The sequence below is a fragment of the Erithacus rubecula genome (genome assembly GCF_903797595.1).
Source record: "Erithacus rubecula genome assembly, chromosome: 23".
Classification (NCBI taxonomy): domain Eukaryota; kingdom Metazoa; phylum Chordata; class Aves; order Passeriformes; family Muscicapidae; genus Erithacus; species Erithacus rubecula.
The window spans coordinates 3,866,059-3,884,028 of NC_136675.1; positions in this window are offsets into that span (position 1 = coordinate 3,866,059).

A 17,970-nucleotide genomic window follows, 5' to 3' on the forward strand; every position below is an offset into this window, starting at 1 on the left:
GATCTCTGCTCTCACCTTGCCTTTCCCAGTCAAGTGTTCTGGGGGATGAGGGGCTGAGGGCACTCAGAGGGGTCACATCTTTCTGCCTGCACAGGACCCCTTGTCCTGCCTGCCTGTCCCACAGTGCTGGTGGGCACTGCTCTGAGAGAGGGGCTGGTGTAGTAGAGGGGGCAGAGTGGGGCACTGGGGGTCCCCTGTGTGCCCTGGGGGTCCCCTGTGTGCCCTGGGGGTCAGTGGATCTGGGCAGGTGACTCCACATCCCCCAGCTCACACCAGAGCCAGAACTGCTGCCCTGCTGCCCTCAGGCCTGTGGGGCTGTTTGGGGGCTCACTGTGACCTCCCACCACAGTGAGCAACCCCTGCCTCTTTCCTCAGCTATTCATTGATCCTTGCTGGATGCCTCCAGTGCTCATCCATCACTGATACCTGCCATCCACTTTCCAAACATTTCCTGTTTTCCCAGTGATGTATTTCCCTGCTCAGCCAAGCTGATCTTGCACCCTGGGTGCAGCTGTGCCCTGCACCAGGGGAGCAGCTGAGCCATGGTCCCCACTTGAGCCATGAACTGAGGGGCACAGGAGCTGCTTTCCTGCCTGTGGGGCTCTGCTGCAGCAGATCCTCCTCCCCTGGCTCTGAGACATGCAGCTGGTGCCCTGACAGCCAGGAAAGGCTCCTTTCCTACAGCTGTGTGGGGAGTGATGCTCCCCAGGTGAGGAACAGCCCTGTCTGCTCTGGGACACCCAGAGCCACATCCTGGCCACAGCCTGCAGTGGCATTTGCAAACAGCTGAGGTGGGCAGAAAACTGGAGGGAAGTGTCACCATCTCAACTGGTGCCTCTGCTCATGGCTCAGCATTCAGTGTCCCTGCAGTTGACAGCTTTATCTGTACCACAGCATCAAGAGCATGAGCCATGCATCAGGCATGGGTGAAAGGGTTAGTGCTGTCCTTCCCTTGCAGGAACTGCAGGCACTATAAATCTCCTTTCCTCTGGCTCTGGCTGTCTGTGGGGCACTGTGCTGTCAGCATGAGGTGACAAGGCTCTGTATCAGCATCAGGGCACTGGAATGTGCCAGCACAGAGCAAACCCAGATTTGTTGCTTGTTCAGGTGTCCTTGGTGCTTCCCTAACCAGGACCCTGCTGCTACACAGAGTGACTGCAGAGCCCTGTGTGCTGAGTGTGGGGTGGGACCTGCAGTGACCTGTCTGCTGGGACAGGTAAACACTCCCCCAGCCCAGCCAGAGTGGGGGTCAGACACAGCTCCTGCTGCATGGGGAGATACCTCTGGAGATGTGGAAGGGGGGATTATAAACACCTTCATAAACCTGCCCACAGAGCAGGGTGGCCCTTGTGGAAATCACATTGGTGTGAGCACTCAGAACAGGAGACACCTGGTTTGTATTTTAATTATCACTTGCCCTACAAACAAAAATGCATCTGTAGAATCTCACAGCAGAACCAGCTCAAACTCCTGGAGCAGTGGTTCAAATGAGAACTCCAGGCCAGGCTGCCTGGGCCAGGGCTGGTACTGGAGCTGTTTGGTGTCTGACCCTTTCCAGCCCTGCTGGAATTGTTGGGATTGCTGCTGCCTGTGGCATCCAAGAGCCCTAAACAGGGAGAGATTTTCCTCCATCACTGCAACCAGAGATCTGTGATGCTGCTACTGCCCTCGTTCTTCCCAACACAATGAAAACCAGACTCCGGCTAATTAAGCTGGAAACACAAAATTGGAATTTGCAGCTGATTAAGTCTTTCAAACAATTTATGTTAATCTTCTTCTGATTTATTTTCTTTAATGCCTTGGCTAGGAGACAGTACACTGCTTGGGAGATGCTTCCAGATGAAGCCCAGCCCGCCCTGCCAGATGCTGGGAGCTCAGAGAGGGTTTTTCACAGGATACTGATTTCAGGAATTAGTCTGTAGAAGTGTGGATGATACAGACAGAAGGGACTTTGAGGTCATCTGGGGAGTCTGTTTCCTCAGACAGCATTCCCTCTTCCAGGTCACTCCAGGTACATTTGTCAGATTTGTTCTCAACTCCCTTTTCTAGAGGATGTTGTGCCTGGCTGCTCTTCTTATTTTCCAGTTCCTTAAAAAAAAATTAATTTGTACTGGAATTTTTTCAGGAGCTCAAAGGCTGCATGGTCTGTGTTCATCCACCTCTTCTCTGTTTTTTCCCTTTTCAGAACTGCTGAGGTTTACCCACCCTGGGGATGGCTGCAGGGAGTCCCTGGGGTGGGGGCTCTGGGCAATGCAGGTGAGGTGGGGAAATGCTGGGATGTCAGCACTGCAGGAGCCATGAACAGTCCCTGTGTGCAAGAAGTCCAAAGGTCAAGGGCTTTTCACTGTGTAATTGTTAAATTAACTATTAATTAAATTTTGATTAAATTAGAACTTTTATTTTTTTCCTTACCAGCAAATGATTCTCTGCATAATTAATGCTGGCTGAGACTGCTGATTCACTTGCTGCTGCTGTGGGACAGAGAATTCCACTGCAGCCCAGGATGTGCTGGGTTCCAGGGGCAATTCTGTAGGAAAGCCACATGTGGCCCTGGGGAGCACTTTGGTCACCAGGACAGGGAAAACACTGGATCAGATCCCCCTTGCAATGAAACCATTGATTTTTATTGATGAGCCCACTCTCCCCAGGCTCTGGGGTGATGCTCTCTCTGGGAGTGGCCTGGCTGAGGTTCTGTCAGGTGCAAGTTGTCACCAGTCACAGCTTGATTGGATGAGATTTCTGGGGAATGAGGAGCTCCCAAGCTTGTGGCAGTTACCTGCCCAATGTGGGCAGAGAGGAATTTTCAGATTTTTCTCCTTGGTGTTCAATTGTATCCTCTAAACACCCTTCAAACACTGACAGGCTTCCCCAGGTGTGGAGAGAGCCATTCCCTGCCTCCAGGTGTCTGAAAGCAAAAGCAGTGGTGAGTTCACAGGGATTTGGGATTTTAATGATGGAACATCATCTTTTAAAACCTACAGTGAGCAGAACAGTTTGCTTCATTATTCTGAGCATGTTTGGCCAAAATCCTCTGCTGGTTTACCAGACATCCATTCCCTTCTGCTGTGGCTGCAGCTGTGGTGAGAGGAGTGGGGCAGGGATGGAGAGGGACAGGGATTGATAGTGAGGAAGGGATGCAGGGGGACAGGGATGGAGGTGGGGCAGGGATGGAGTGGGACAGGGATTGATAGTGAGGAAGGGATGCAGGGGGACAGGGATTGATGGTGGGACAGGGATAGAGATGGGACAGGGATTGATGGTGGGACAGGGATAGAGATGGGACAGGGATTGATGGTGGGACAGGGATAGAGATGGGACAGGGATTGATGGTGGGACAGGGATAGAGATGGGACAGGGATTGATGGTGGACAGGGATAGAGATGGGACAGGGATTGATGGTGGGACAGGGATGGAGATGGGACAGGGATGGATGGTGGGACAGGGATGGATGGTGGGAAAGGGATGGAGATGGGACAGGGATGGAGTGGGACAGGGATTGATGGTGGGACAGGGATGGAGTGGGACAGGGATGGATGGTGGGACAGGGATGGAGATGGGACAGGGATGGAGTAGGACAGGGATGGAGTAGGACAGGGATGGAGATGGGGCAGGGATGGATGGTGGGACAGGGATGGAGATGGGACAGGGATTGATGGTGGGACAGGGATGGAGATGGGACAGGGATGGAGATGGGACAGGGATGGATGGTGGGACAGGGATGGAGATGGGACAGAGATGGAGATGGGGCAGGGATGGAGTAGGACAGGGATTGATGGTGGGACAGGGATGGAGATGGGACAGGGATTGATGGTGGAACAGGGATGGAGTGGGACAGACCCTGCTGGCAGAGCAGGAACCACCACACCTGGGAGCCCCAGGGCTGCAGAGGGAGCAGCCAGTGGGGCTCTGTGGTGCTGGGATTGCAGTAAAACCCAACTCAGCATCCAGGATGTTCCTGAGAGACACCATCAAGGTGCTGCTGGGGTTAGGAACAGGCTGGTCCTGCAGCCAGCTGGGAATACTGGTGAGATGAGCACTCAGTGCAGGGACCATGCTTGCTCTACTGGTGCCCTCCATGGTTAATGCTCTGCAAATAACTTTTTGGCAATGGCTCCAATTAGGGCAGGACATCTTCCTGTAATCTGAATCCCTGTTGTGCTGTCAGACTCAATTCAAATTTAATTTGCTAAAGGTGTGTATCAGGCAGATTTTTTCCTTAAAACAAAAAGGAGGGGGAGATACCATTGATGGGAAAAATAATGCAAGTTCATATTCTTCTTAACTTAAGGAAGGAAAAGAGATGCCAGAAAACACAGCTAAATTTACATTTTAATGGGAAATGTTCTGACTGCCTGCTCTGAGAAACACAAATTGCTTTCTGGATGGGACTCTCACTTTACAGCAAAGTGCAGGGAATTAAATCCAGCAACCCCTGATGAGATAAAGGGATATCTGGAGCCACAGTGGCAAGGACAAGCCAGGGGCTGGTGGAGAGGCCAGGCTGCGGTCCCAGGGGACCAGGGGCACAGGCAGGTGGCTGCAGGTGTCATACCAGGGAGTAGAGGGCTCTTTGCTGTGTGTTTCAAACCCTGGGTGACCCTGGCCCTGCCCCTGCTGGTGCAGCCCAGCCCATTTTGGGGTGCTGACAGAGGGAGGGCTGGCTCAGAGGAGTCTGTCCTCGTTTGTGTGTGGTGAGGTGAGGTGTCAGTAGCAGAAGTGCTCTGGCACAAGCCCCATTTCAGCTGTCACCACTGGCAGCAGCAGTGGGAGCCTCCCAAGAACCTGTGCCCCAGCAGATGTGCCCTCTGGGGTGTCTCTCCCCTCTGGTCTGCTCCTCCTCAGCTCTCAAACTTGCAGACAGGCTCCAGCAGTCCCTCTGCAGGGTCTCAGACCCCCCTGCAGCTAAAACCCGTGCCCAGGAGAAGCTGTTGTTCATTTCTTTGCATCTTAAAGCATCTTTGAAGATGAAAGCACAGCACAGTGCTGCACAGTCTTCTCTCTGTCACTTCCAGATGTTCCTGGCTTATTCATGAGCACAGCAAAGACTCATCCCTGCTGGGACTGAGTACCTGGAGTGTCCCCACCCCATATGGTGCTTTTCCAGTTGTCAGAGCAGTTGCATGCAGTGGATGGGATGTAATTCAGAGTCATATGGCAAAGGCATCACTCAGACAAGGAGACAAGATGCTTACTGGGGATGCTTCCAATCCAATAAAATAAGCAAAATCATCCCTGTTAGAGGCTCAATCAGAGCAGATGTGCTGGCACCCACAAGCCTGCTTCCCTGGGGGAAACAGTATCACTGTCTGGAAACCAAGGCAGTGATAAATCAGCGGTGACATTCAGTAATTTGTTACTGCCTTGTGCAAAACTGCTGCTCCTCTGGGCCAGTCCTGGGCATCTGCCTGGGATCACAGTGATTCTGATCTTTACTATCACAATGGGTTTGTCATGGGTTAGGTGGGGACAAAAGGCTGTGGGTGCAGGAGAACTGTCCTGGTTTGAAGGACAGGTGCCTGCCAATAGAGGCAGAAACTTCTCTTTGAAATGGAGAATCTCCCTCCAAATTATTATAATTTTGAAATTAAGGGGCTCTCAGGCAAAGGTAGGGGAATTAGGAATAACAGTTCTTTACTAGGAAAATTAAAATAGAAATACAGTATTGCAAAGAACAATCCCAAACCCTGCCAGAGTCAGAATCCAAGCTGACACAGTCAGTCAGTCAGGGTGGTGGCACAGTCCCATTCAATGGTGGCTGCATCCTCCTGCAGTGGCAGATGTGGTTCAGCTGCAGCAGTGCTCCTGGAGAAGGTGCAGTTTCCTCTGAAGCTCCAGGGATAATGTAGAAAGTTCTGGCTTTCCTCTGGAATCTAGTGGAAAGAAGGTCACTTGGTGTCCAAAATCTCAGTTTTTCTCTGGGTAGGAAAGGCTTGGCTCCTCCGCTGGCTGGAGCATCTCCCAGTGGGATGATGGAATTTTATCAGTTATGCACTGGGACTCAATGGCCATGAACAGGAGATATCTCCTGGAGGGAGGATGGGCTGTGGAAAGATAAAGATGATTGCCCAGCTGGTTTAAAGATGGCCCATTAGCAGATAATGTGTGCCAGGAGATAAAGATCACTGCCACACCCAGTTTTAAACAATGGTCCATTAACAGGAGATATCTCCTGGAGGGAGGATGGGCTGTGGGAAGATAAAGATGATTGCCCAGCTGGTTTAAAGATGGCCCATTAGCAGATAATGTGTGCCAGGAGATCAGGGGCACTGCCACACCCGGCTGCAGCAGATGGTGACAGAATACACATGAAACACCTACTAAAAAGAAAACTTCCCATGATACTTCAATTGTGAAGCAAAATTTATGTTTTGATTTTGGAAATCAATGGCAATTCACAAATTATTCTCCAGTGCTGCTGCAGGTCATCCATCAGTGTTGGTCTCTGCCTGACAGGAGCCATTATGGGCTTTGTTTGGTTGTTTGTTCGATATTAGTGGTTTGTTCAGCAGCTCTCCAGGTCTGTATGGTAATGACAGATTACAGGCTCGTGGGCTTTCTTTCCAGTTTTAGAAAATGCAGCTGGATGGCATCATCACAATGGCACTGAGCAGCAGCAACACCTGGGATGAGGCATGAGGAGGGCATGTCCCCATACAGGTGAGTCTGGTGTGGAGCAGCAGGCTGGAGCTCCAGACACACCTTGTGTCCCTTCTTTTTCCCCAGATTGTTTGTCCTTGTGCCCACTGACAGTCTGGAGAGACCAGAACATCTCAGGATCACTGCTGCTTCCACCCATTGCCCACTGTGTTGGGATCCTGCCTGTGCTGGCATCACCTTTGCTGGTGGTTCTTTAATGGCCTCAAACAGTCCCTCATGACACCTTTTGTGACACCTGTCAGAGCTCCTGGGATGCACTGAGTGTCCTTGTGTGACAATTTTGAGGGATTGAGAAGCAGTTCAGAGCCCATGGGGACACCAAGGGGGTGCCAGGCTGGGGTGGGTGTCCCTCAGGGTGGGGCTGTGATGCCCCATGGGATGGAGCCATCCCATCCCTGCTGGGCTCTGCAGGCAGGGGGCTCTTTGCCAGCACCAGGCCTGTACTATTATGGGCAAATTACCTGTGGAATGCTTTTTTAATCTTGGGAGAAATAACTTGATCAGTAATTATTGGTGCAGAACGCTTGGGGAGCCTCTGCAGAGGGTGAGGACAGGCTGTTTCACTGGAGCTGCCTGTCAGTTTTGTCACCTAATTATAAGACTGTTCCATGCCAAGACTCTGGACAGACAGAGGAAAAAATCCTCAATGTAATTGTACTGGTCATATTTTATCGCCTCTAATTACTTGCTTTGCAATTAGCATTTCTCTGGCTGGCAGGGGAGCTGTCACAGCCCTGGCTCACACAGCTCAGTGCTTCCCGAGGTGCAGATCCCTGGGGCTGCCAGGGAAGGGGGTCAGTGTGGTCAGGCTGCAGCCCCACAGCCCAGCAGGGAAAGGGGGGCTGGCCATCACTGGGGTGCAGCTGAGGGATGTGATAGTGTCTGAATCTGGGACAAGATGCTGGGGGTAATGGTTTGAAAGCAAAACCAGTGAGAGACTCCAAGTCAGAAATACAATTTAATAAGGGGAAAAAAAAGAGAAAAATAAAATACATGCAATAATACAAAAGAAAAACCACTGACAGAGTTGGAATACAACCCGACACCCTGCTAGTTGGGATTGTGGTAGCAGTCTAGATGAAATGGTCTTGTTGAAGCAGTGATCCTGTAGAAAGGTCTGGTAGGTCTTGTCTTCTGGAATCCAGTGGAAAGAAGGTCCCTTGGTGTTCAAAATCTCAGTTTTTATCTAGATAGGAAATGTTTGGCTCCTCCCCCTGGGTGGAGCATCTCCCAGTGGGATGATGTAATTTTATCAGTCATGCACTGGGAGTCAATGGCCATTAACAGGAGATATCTCCTGGAGGGAGGATGGAAAAGATCAAGAACAGTGCCCCACCTGTTTTTTAACAGCTGGCCCATTAACAGGAGATATCTCCCACAGAGATAAGGGTCATTGCCCCACCTGGTTTAATACATGCTGATATAATACAGACTTTTGGACACATTTTTACATTGTAACCTAGGACAGTGGGTCTGGGCTTGATGACTCCACCTGAGCTCTGAGTGAACATGAATCAAAATTCTCATGTGAACTTTTGCTGCATCCATAAATTGTTCATTTATCATTATTAAAGATACATCAGCATTCAAACTCTGGTTTACAGCTGGAAATTTACTTTGTATTATTGTCTCTGGTACAATAAATATTCTTGTCCAAAGCCCATCAAGCAGTTTTCTACTTTAAGGAATTAATGACTCATAAAACACAGCCAGATCAGGCTGTTGATGTGAACGAAGGGAAGGCTGTGGCTACTGGGGTTTCCCTCCTGAGGAATTGTGAAGGGACCCCAATAAACAGGTAACTGGGTCAGTTCTCCCTCTGAGCTGCACCTTCAGGCACTCTCCTCTTACATCTTACAATACATATGTAAAGCCTCTGGTTCTCTCTGCACTGGCAAATCTTCAAAATCCTTCACCTCCAGGAAAGACCATCTGCTGCAGCAGCATGAAAACAGCTTTTGGCAAGAACAAACTTTAGTTTATCATTTTAATTCAGCCCAATGCCAAAAGTTCAGTAATTTATTGTGCCTTTTGCAAGGTTTTCCTCCAAGTGTCTGTATGACTGGTGTTTGTTTGGGAAGTTTTAGGGATTTTGCATTTGTGTGAGTGTCTCAGAGTTGTCATGATATAGTGAGAGGACTTGTCTGGTCTGAAACCAGCCTGGGCTGATGTGCTGTGCTGACACTTTGCCATAAACGCATCAAGTCCTGAACTAAAACTCTTCTAACAACTAAATTAAATGGAATCAAAGATAAACCAGCAGTTAAATGCATTTGTGGTGCTACCAGTGGACTGGAGATGATGCAGGAGAGCTGCAGCATGGCCTGTCCTGGGGCTCAGAGGAGGAGCAGCTGTGGCAGAGGTTGTACTGGATAGATTGTCCATTTGTTATTTCCCTTTTGGCTTTGCAGAGGAAGTTTTACATCCCAGTGTCTGATTTGTAGGACCTTTGCTCACTCACTGGGACAAGCCTGTATTTTGGTTAAAGCATTAGAGAGGGATACAGTGTGATAGAATGTGCAATGTTATCTTCAAGAAGCAGTTGTACTTCATAATATGAATTAATTAACACTTTCCATTTAAACCAAGTAGCTAATTACAGACCTTTTAACTTAACAGAGTGTGGGAAGGGATAATATAAATGGTAATTATTGAGTTAAGCAGAATGTAATGTTCATCCAGGGCTCACCTGGGACATCTCAGTCAATACTCAATTACTCCACTGCTCTCTGAAGGTTTGAGCTTCCCTGCAGTGGCACCACCACTGCTGTGATGTGCCATCTGTGCCAGGGGCAGAGGGCACAGCCCATGAGGCTGCTGGCCATGGCAGCCAGCTCAGCCCACCCTGGCCCAGCCATGGCCTGTGCCTGCCCTGCTGGTGCAGCTCTGCCCAGCCCCTTGCTGCTTCCCAGCCCAAACTCCTTGAAGTTTCTGCCATTTCTCTGCTCTGCAGGGAGGCAGAAATGTTACATGGTGTGGGTCTGTGCCCTGCTGAGACCCCTGTGCCTCTCCAGCATGCCTTGATTGAGCATCATTCCTGGCAGTGCACAGCCCTTCCAGGAAAGCAGAGCAGAAATTCATTTAGCCAGGCTTGAGGTCAGATTCTGAGAGTTAACAGCTGTGAGGTCAGGAACAGAGAGTTACAGGAGGAAACAAAACATAAACCAGAGTCCTAGAGCGAGCAGGGGACAGGCTGCTGTAGGGCTCCATGTGGCCCATGTTAGTTGAGTTTGTGGCCAGTGAAAACAGAGGCAATGCTCCTCACACCTTCCTATCAAATGGGAATGGATGGGAACCATCCCAGACCAGCTGCCACATTCCCTTCTGGGTCTGTCTGGTGGAGTCAACCTTTCTGCAGGTGTGGGCAGCCCTGGAGAGCTGCCAGCACTGACCACAGCCATCCTGGCACTGCAACAATGGCCAACAGCTGATGTGAGCTTGCTGACTGGATGAGAATGTACAGACTGGCAGGCACTGGGACTTGCTGGCTGGGGAACTGGAACTTGACACAAACCCAGAGCTGTCTGGCTGGAAAATTCTGGCTTGTTTGGGAAAGGTCACTGTGATGCTGGTTGGATTATGAGCAGTTCCAAAATCCCAGCAGTAAATGGAAAGTGGGATAAGATGTTCCACGTGTTCCTCAGCAGGTGATCTGGGCAGGATCCAAACTGCACCCACTGCAGGCAGAGGGCAGACAAGCTGTTGTCCAAAACACAGTGAGCTGAGCTGAGAGTGAGGAAGGGCTGGCTGAAGAGGCCAAAGAGCCTTTGAGTTTTCTGTGGTGAGGGCTCAGTCCTGTTCCTGGCATGGCCATGGCTGGGAGAGGAGCTGGGAGAGGAGCTGGAAGGGATTGTGGCAGGAGAGACCCTCCAGCTGCTGATGTGGTGGGGACAGGTCCTGCAGCTCCCAGTCCTGCAGCAGGAGGCAGGCACTGCCAAAATGCTAATTTCTGTCTAATCAGTCCCTTCATGTGTGCTCCTCTGCAAAGGGTTTGAACAGGGATGAGACCCCCTTGTTAAAAAGAGAGGCTGCTTAAGTACCTGAGGATGGAGCTGGCTGGCAGCTACTCCTGTGGAATCTCAAAGCTGGGGGTGCCACCAAGGGTCCCCAGCAATCTGCAAGTGAAGAACTGCTTCAGAATTACTAACAGTGGCATCCTGGTGAACTCTTTGGTCCAAGCTGATGTTTGCTGAAGGATATTGGAAGAATTAGTAGAGCTATTTCTCTTTAATCCTGTCCCAATAGACAGAAAAATCCAACAAAAAGGCAGAATATGGATGAATTAAAAGCTTAACAGCATGAAAAGGTATCATAGCCCCACAAATTCCTCAGGGAACTTGTCTGGGCTGTCCCACTCCTCCTTGAGACCAGTGCCAGTGCCAGCCAGCCACTCCTTCCCTCTGGGGCTGCTCAGTACTTGGTAGTTGGATTTACCCTTTCTAGGAAAGAGGTTTTAGGGGCAGGTAGATGGTGGCTTTTGGCAGGGATGCAGCATTTTGTGGCAGCTGGGGGGTTTGAAGAGCCAGGATGCCATTTCTCACTGTTTGTGGTTTGAATTTTATTTGATGAGTCAAGGGATATAAATAAATGGGCTGTGTTTGCAAGGGTGACGCTTCTGCATATCTGACTGGCATGAACAAGGGCTGGGAGGGCAATAGTGGGTAGGGATGTTTCTGAGAATCTTCTTCAGTCTTTGCTCTCCTTTCCTGGCAATTTCAGCAAGCACTCCAGCACTCTGCTGTAATCTAATCAGACCCAGGGAAACAGGATTTGCTGCAGTGTCTGACCACTTAGGTACCCACCAGCAGAGCAAATACCAGACATGTTCTGTGAGAATGGCCAAAAGCTATTCCAGCCCCTTCCAATGCAGAGATCTCTGGAACCTGGACTTCTCCCTGCTTTGGGCTGCTGCTCCAAATTCCACCACTGCTGGTTTTAGCAGGACTCTGCAGGTGGGTTCATTGACACAGAGGAGAATTTGACCATGGGGTGTGCAGCCCCTTCCTTCTCATGAACATCTATGCATGTCTTCCAAAGTGTTTTCCTTTATGATTCTTGATTAGTAGATAAAAGGCCAATTCTTCTTTTAATGGAGTCTTTGATGTTAATGGTCTCCCTCCAATCAGATTAAGGTGTTTTGGCCCATTTTAGTCTAATGGAGGATGAATGAGAAATATCTGGTTTACAGCTGGCTCCTTGCACTGTGCTGTGCTGCTGCCACTGAGACACTGCCAGGAAATAAAATAAAAAAGGCTGGAGGAATTCACCCCCTCCCTTTATAGGGGCTTCAGTGTTCCCTCCTACCAGCCCCATCTGTGCTATGGGCACATCCTGGGAGCATCCAAAGGAGCACATGGAGAGTAGGGGGAAGGTTGGGGGAAGTAGGGGGACATGCCCATGTCTGTGCTGAGGCCAGGATGGCCTGGGGGTCCTGGTGTCCATGGGCATCTCTGACTCACACAGAGCAACTCCCCAGGCTGGGGTTGGTGCCATTGTATTAACAAGGCACCACTTCTGCATTTTAAGTGTGTGCTCCTTGATATTGTCCTGCCTCTAAATGATCCTGGAAATGCATTGTCTACTTAACTACTTTTTAATTAAAAGTCAGGGATATTAGAAAAGAGAAATCAATTCTTGTCACAATTAAGACTTGGTTTGAACAATTGCAGCATGTTTCAGTGAAGGATCCTCTCTGGGCTTATTGATCTGTATTGTCATAATGTCTAGGTTATTGCCATGGCTCAGACAGTCTTAAATGAATATTTCACCTGAATTATGAATGGTACCTGGCAGGCAGAGGACTCTCAGAGCCTGCAGGGCTGCCTGGGCCCCCACACCTGCTGGCCTGGGCTGGGATGAGCACCTTGAATCCTACAGTGTCAGGCTCCTCTGGGAGTCTGCTGACTGTGCCAAGGGCCTGGTGACTCAAATGAAATGTCTCAAAGCTTGGAGGCAGCCAAAGGGCAGCCAGTGGCACCAGCTGAGCAGGAATTGGCAACTGGAAGTGCCCAGGATGGTCCTGCACCTGGAGCAATGCTGCATCTCCCTGCACCCAGTGCAATGCTGCACCTCCCTGCAGCTGGAGCAATGCTGCATCTCCCTGTACCCAGTGCAATGCTGCATCTCCCTGCACCTGGAGCAATGCTGCATCTCCCTGTACCTGTTGCATCTCCCTTTACCTAGAGCAATGCTGCATCTCCTTGCACCCAGAGCAATGCTGCACCTCCCTGCACCCAGTGCAATGCTGCATCTCCCTGCACCTGGAGCAATGCTGCACCTTCCTGCACCTGGAGCAATGCTGCATCTCCCTGCACCTGGAGCAATGCTGCATCTCCCTGCACCCAGTGCAATGCTGCACCTTCCTGTACCTGGAGCAATGCTGCATCTCCCTGTACCCACTGCAATGCTGCATTTCCCTGTACCCAGTGCAATGCTGCATTTCCCTGCAGCTGGAGCAATGCTGCATCTCCCTGCAGCTGGAGCAATGCTGCATCTCCCTGCACCCAGTGCAATGCTGCACCTTCCTGCACCTGGAGCAATGCTGCATCTCCCTGCACTCAGTGCAATGCTGTATCTCCCTGCACCCAATGCAATGCTGCATCTCCCTGCACTCAGTGCAATGCTGCACCTCCCTGTACCCAGTGCAATGCTGCATCTCCCTGCACCCAGTGCAATGCTGCATCTCCCTGCAGCTGGAGCAATGCTGCATCTCCCTGCACCCAGTGCAATGCTGCACCTTCCTGCACCTGGAGCAATGCTGCATCTCCCTGCACTCAGTGCAATGCTGTATCTCCCTGCACCCAATGCAATGCTGCATCTCCCTGCACCCAGTGCAATGCTACACCTCCCTGCACCTGGAGCAATGCTGCACCTTCCTGCACCCGGAGCAGTGCTGTATCTCCCTGCAGCTGGAGCAATGCTGCATCTCCCTGCACCCAGTGCAATGCTGCATCTCCCTGCACCCAGTGCAATGCTGCACCTTCCTGCACCTGGAGCAATGCTGCATCTCCCTGCTAAAGGGAGCAGGAGCAGAGGGCAGGCTAGCACAGGGGCTGAGTTTCCCCACAGGTGGCTGTGGCTCCCCCAGCCATGGAAGTCTCTGCCTTCTTCTCCCTGTCCCTCTCTTTCTCTTCCTGCCTCTCCCTCTGCAGAGAGGGGCTGGTGGGAGGTCTCCAGTGCTCTCCACTGTGGAAGTGACAGGAGAGTAGGAGGCTGATTAATCAAAATCTAATATGAAGGACCTTTTTAAAGGTAGAAGATGTCCCAGTTATGGTTTGTCTGCCCTTTAAAAGTTCTTGAGAACTAGGGGGTCTTGGAGGAAAGAAAATTGATTTCTCATGGTTCCTCTTTTACCTTGGGGCAGAAAGTAAATTCAAAGGGGCCCTGCCATGAAAGGTCAGAGTCTGCTGCTGTGGCTGATAATGAGATCTCTCAGAGATAAATCAAAACACCTGGACTTCACCACGGAGCAGCTACTGGTTTAACCCAAGATTTGGAATCAGGAGGAAGGGAGGGCACATGCTAAACCTCACCTGCTGTGGAAGCAGAGGTGGCAGCAGCAATGCTGGAGCCCCTGTTATGTTGGTACCAGAGCTGTTCCCTCCTGCCTGGTGGTGCCTGGCACAACCAGCCCCTCCCCACAGTTTGTGCAGAGCCTCTGGCCCCCACCAATGTACTTTGCACATCATCACTGCTCCTGTCCATGCAGCTCCTGCAGCTGTGCCCCCTTCTCCCTGTGCTCCCCCCAGTCCTGTGAGCTGCATCCCCCAGACTTGGGGGCTGGGGAAAATAAACCTTGATGGCCTTGACAACACTCCTTGTGAACCAATGGCTGTGGCTTCCAGGGCTGCAGCCCACTACATCCCATTTACTTGGTGATAAGTAGGATTCTCATAATAACTCCTGGCTCATATTGATGCTTTTAATCTGCAGACCTCAGAAGGAGATAAGCCAGAGAAAACCAGGAGAGAGATGCTCAGAAAAAACAAGAAAAGAAGCAGAGAAAAGTGAGTGGGATGAACTCTTTACCTCTCTATCCCATTAGCATGATGGCCATGGATTGCACAATCCTGTTATGCACAGGCAGCTGCAGGTCTGGAGGCAGCACAGAGCCTGCAGCACTGGGGTGGCTTTGGCTCTGCAGCAGTGCTGGCTGCCCTCAGGGTGTTGGGAGAGCCTGTCCCTGGCCCCAAGTGCCTCCCCCTCACTGGGACTCCCCAGCTCCAACATTTGCTGCTCTTTGTTTTGGGTTCAGTGGCCCTCGAGCTCTGTGTTGGTGCCTTTGCTGTGTGACTAATTGGAGAAGTGTTTAATCCTCTTCTCCACCCATGTCACTGTTATACAGCCTGTGATTAAACATGCTGTCAGCTGCTGCTGTTTGCAGATAACAATGCTGCTTTCTCTCATTCCTACACTATTAGACTCATTAGGAAGTTTTATGGATAAATTAGTCAGTCTGGGACTAAATAATGTGTGCAATGCATGCACTGAGAACTGCACCTTCCTGCTCTGGGTAGCCAAAAGTGATGGAGACCTGACCCACTGCACGGGGTAGAGGCCCAGCCCCACACCAGGGTGGCCCCCAGATCTGAAGGTTAATTTCTGTCCCCATCTGGGCTCTCCTCAAGGAGACTCTTCCAGGGGTGAGCCCCCCAAGACAGCAGTAAGTGTCTGGTTGGCAAAATCCTCTCTGATGCTTCATCACAGCAGATTCTGCAATACACATAAAAAGAGGTTATTTTCCCACTCTTACTGCATGAGCCACTCATACATTTCCAGAGAAGGTTCCTGGTGGGCTTGGTGCCTGGCTGTTTAATACAGCAGGAGCAAACTGCAGCTGCAGATGGGAACAGGTTGTTTCTGCCATTTGTTATTTCTTTTTCCCTAATTATGATGCAGATTGGATGCTCTCTCCAGCATGCCCTCCTTTTCTGTTTATTCAAGCAGGGTTTTTGTGAACCTACATGCCAATTTCCTTCCATGGAGTGCCCCATTAGGATGGAGCAGAAGGTGTTGCTTCCCTGAGCTGCAGCCCTTTCCCCAGTGCACTGGCCAGGGATGGGAGCAGGGCTGGGATGTGAGGATCCCTCTCTCCATCCTCAGGACAGGGCTGGCAGGACCCCTGTGGCAGGTATCCTGGGGGTCTCTCTCTCTCTCTCTAGGGCTGGCAGGGTGGCAGGAGGAGCAGAGGCACCTGCAGGCATGGGAAGCTGTCCTGCTCTCTGCTGAGCAGCAAGCAATCTGTAATCACTGGAGAGCTTTCAGGGAGCTGGACACACCATGCTGGTACCTTATTTAGAGTCTGCCCAAGTGCCGAGTCCTGGAGTGCAAAATGCAACTATGAATTAGCCACAGCTGGATTAAATTGCTAATTATAATTTGTAAAGTGTATTCCCTTCTCCTGTCATGGACAAATGAAACAGACTCACTCTGCATGACCTCCAGGTCACCCTGTGATGGGGGAGGGATAATTGGTGAATGTCTTGTGGTGATTGAGTTACCAAGTGAGTCCTGAAGTGTCTTTCCTCATCAGTGTGTCACACAAGTTGCATTTCTGATTTGCCTGATGAGTAAGAGCCAGAGCAGCATCACTCCATGGAAATCCACAGCAGTTCAGTGCCCTTGTTGTTGTTAAGGGGACAGGAAAGTTAGAAATCTTGGAAATGCATTTTAAATGGTGATCAGCACAAAGATACAAACATGAAAAAGCTCTTTGTAACTGGGGAATGCAGGCCCAAGGTGCACTGGCACTTGGGGGTCCTCCTTCAGGGTGCACAGGGATGCTCTCCTCAGGAGCAGTGTGAACCAGACTGGCACAGCACAGTTTCCAAATTAACCAAGGTTTGGGTTGCAGATTCAGTGCAGTGCAGCTTGGAGCTGCTGAAGGAGGTCTGGAATGGCACCAGGGCAGGCACTGGCCACTCTGGAGCTTCTCCCCTGGCACTCAAAGCTGAACACTCACTTCAGAAACCACAGGAGCAGCAGGATCAACCTGTCTAAAATGCCTCTGACAACAAGTGATGGCCACAAGCTACAGATCTCTTTGTGAAACATAAGGAGCCTGCTGTAAGAGCACTTCTGATGTGACTGAAAATGAAAATCCTGACAGCAGCACTTCAAACAGAACTGCTGCAAATCTCTGTAAGTGGTTTTAATGAAACAGCCAGGAAGAGAAGGAGAGCAAATCAAAGGTAGGACAACTCCTTTGCTCAAATTCCTGTAATTGGTATCAAAATTATGTTAGTGGTTGTTTGCACCATTATACTTGAGGCACATCCTCATTTCTCCCTCAGTTCTCAGAGGTTTTCACCCACCTGAGCTCTCACTCAGAGAGTGAGTGAAGGCACAGCAGAGGGGGGAGAAGCCTGTGGGGTGCTGCCATCCTGCCCCGTGCTCAGCACCAGCAGCAAAGCAACTCTGAGGGGCAGGACCTGCCCCAGGGGAGCAGATCCCACACATCACTCCTGAGCTCTGTGCCCTTCAGGTTCTGCCACAGCCTGTGACACCTGCATCCCTCCTGTCTGGTCCTAATTAACAGCATCTGGTAATTTGTCTCTGATTGAGGTGGAATTTAACACTGAGTGGATCTGTGCCCCAGCCAAAGGTAGGGTTCATATTGATGGTATGACTTACATAAGTGTAATGATATTATGCTGCCTGGAGCTCTGGATTTTCTCAGGATATGATGAATGTGAGGCATTTAAAAAAAATTAGACACTCTATTTTACATTATTTTCCACGATGTGGATATCTGTGGGCTGTCTGAAAATCCATTAGCAAGAAATGTAAAGATGCTTAAAGGCATTTACCCAGATTAGCTGAGTTTATGCAGTCAAGGGTCTTTTATGTGTTTACCTTAAAAGCTGAAGAACTGCTGCAAAGCACTTATAGTGCAGACATCATGAAGCAGAGTACAGATCTGAGAGAAAGACAGCTGTTAAAAACAAGTGCACAGCTCTGGTTGCTTTGTGTTTGCAGACAAACAACCCAGAAGGTAGAAGGGTTTTCCCTCTGTAGCCCTGAGGCTGGGCTGTGCAGCTTTCAGCATTGAGATTTATGGGGAAGTTTTACATCAACTTTCATTTTCACTGTGATTTCTGCCAGTTAGGAGGGGATGAGCAGGGATGGGGCAGCAGTGGCTGTGATGGAGTGCTGTGCCCCTGGGAAGCAGTGTGGGATCAGCTGGGGGTGCCAGACTGGTGAGGTGCCTTTGGGACCAGATTGTCTGAGCCACTTTCCTCTGTGGGATATCCTTTAATGCCAGGAGCACTTGTGCTGTATTGCTGCTGCTTCCTCTGCTCTGCCTCTGCCCTT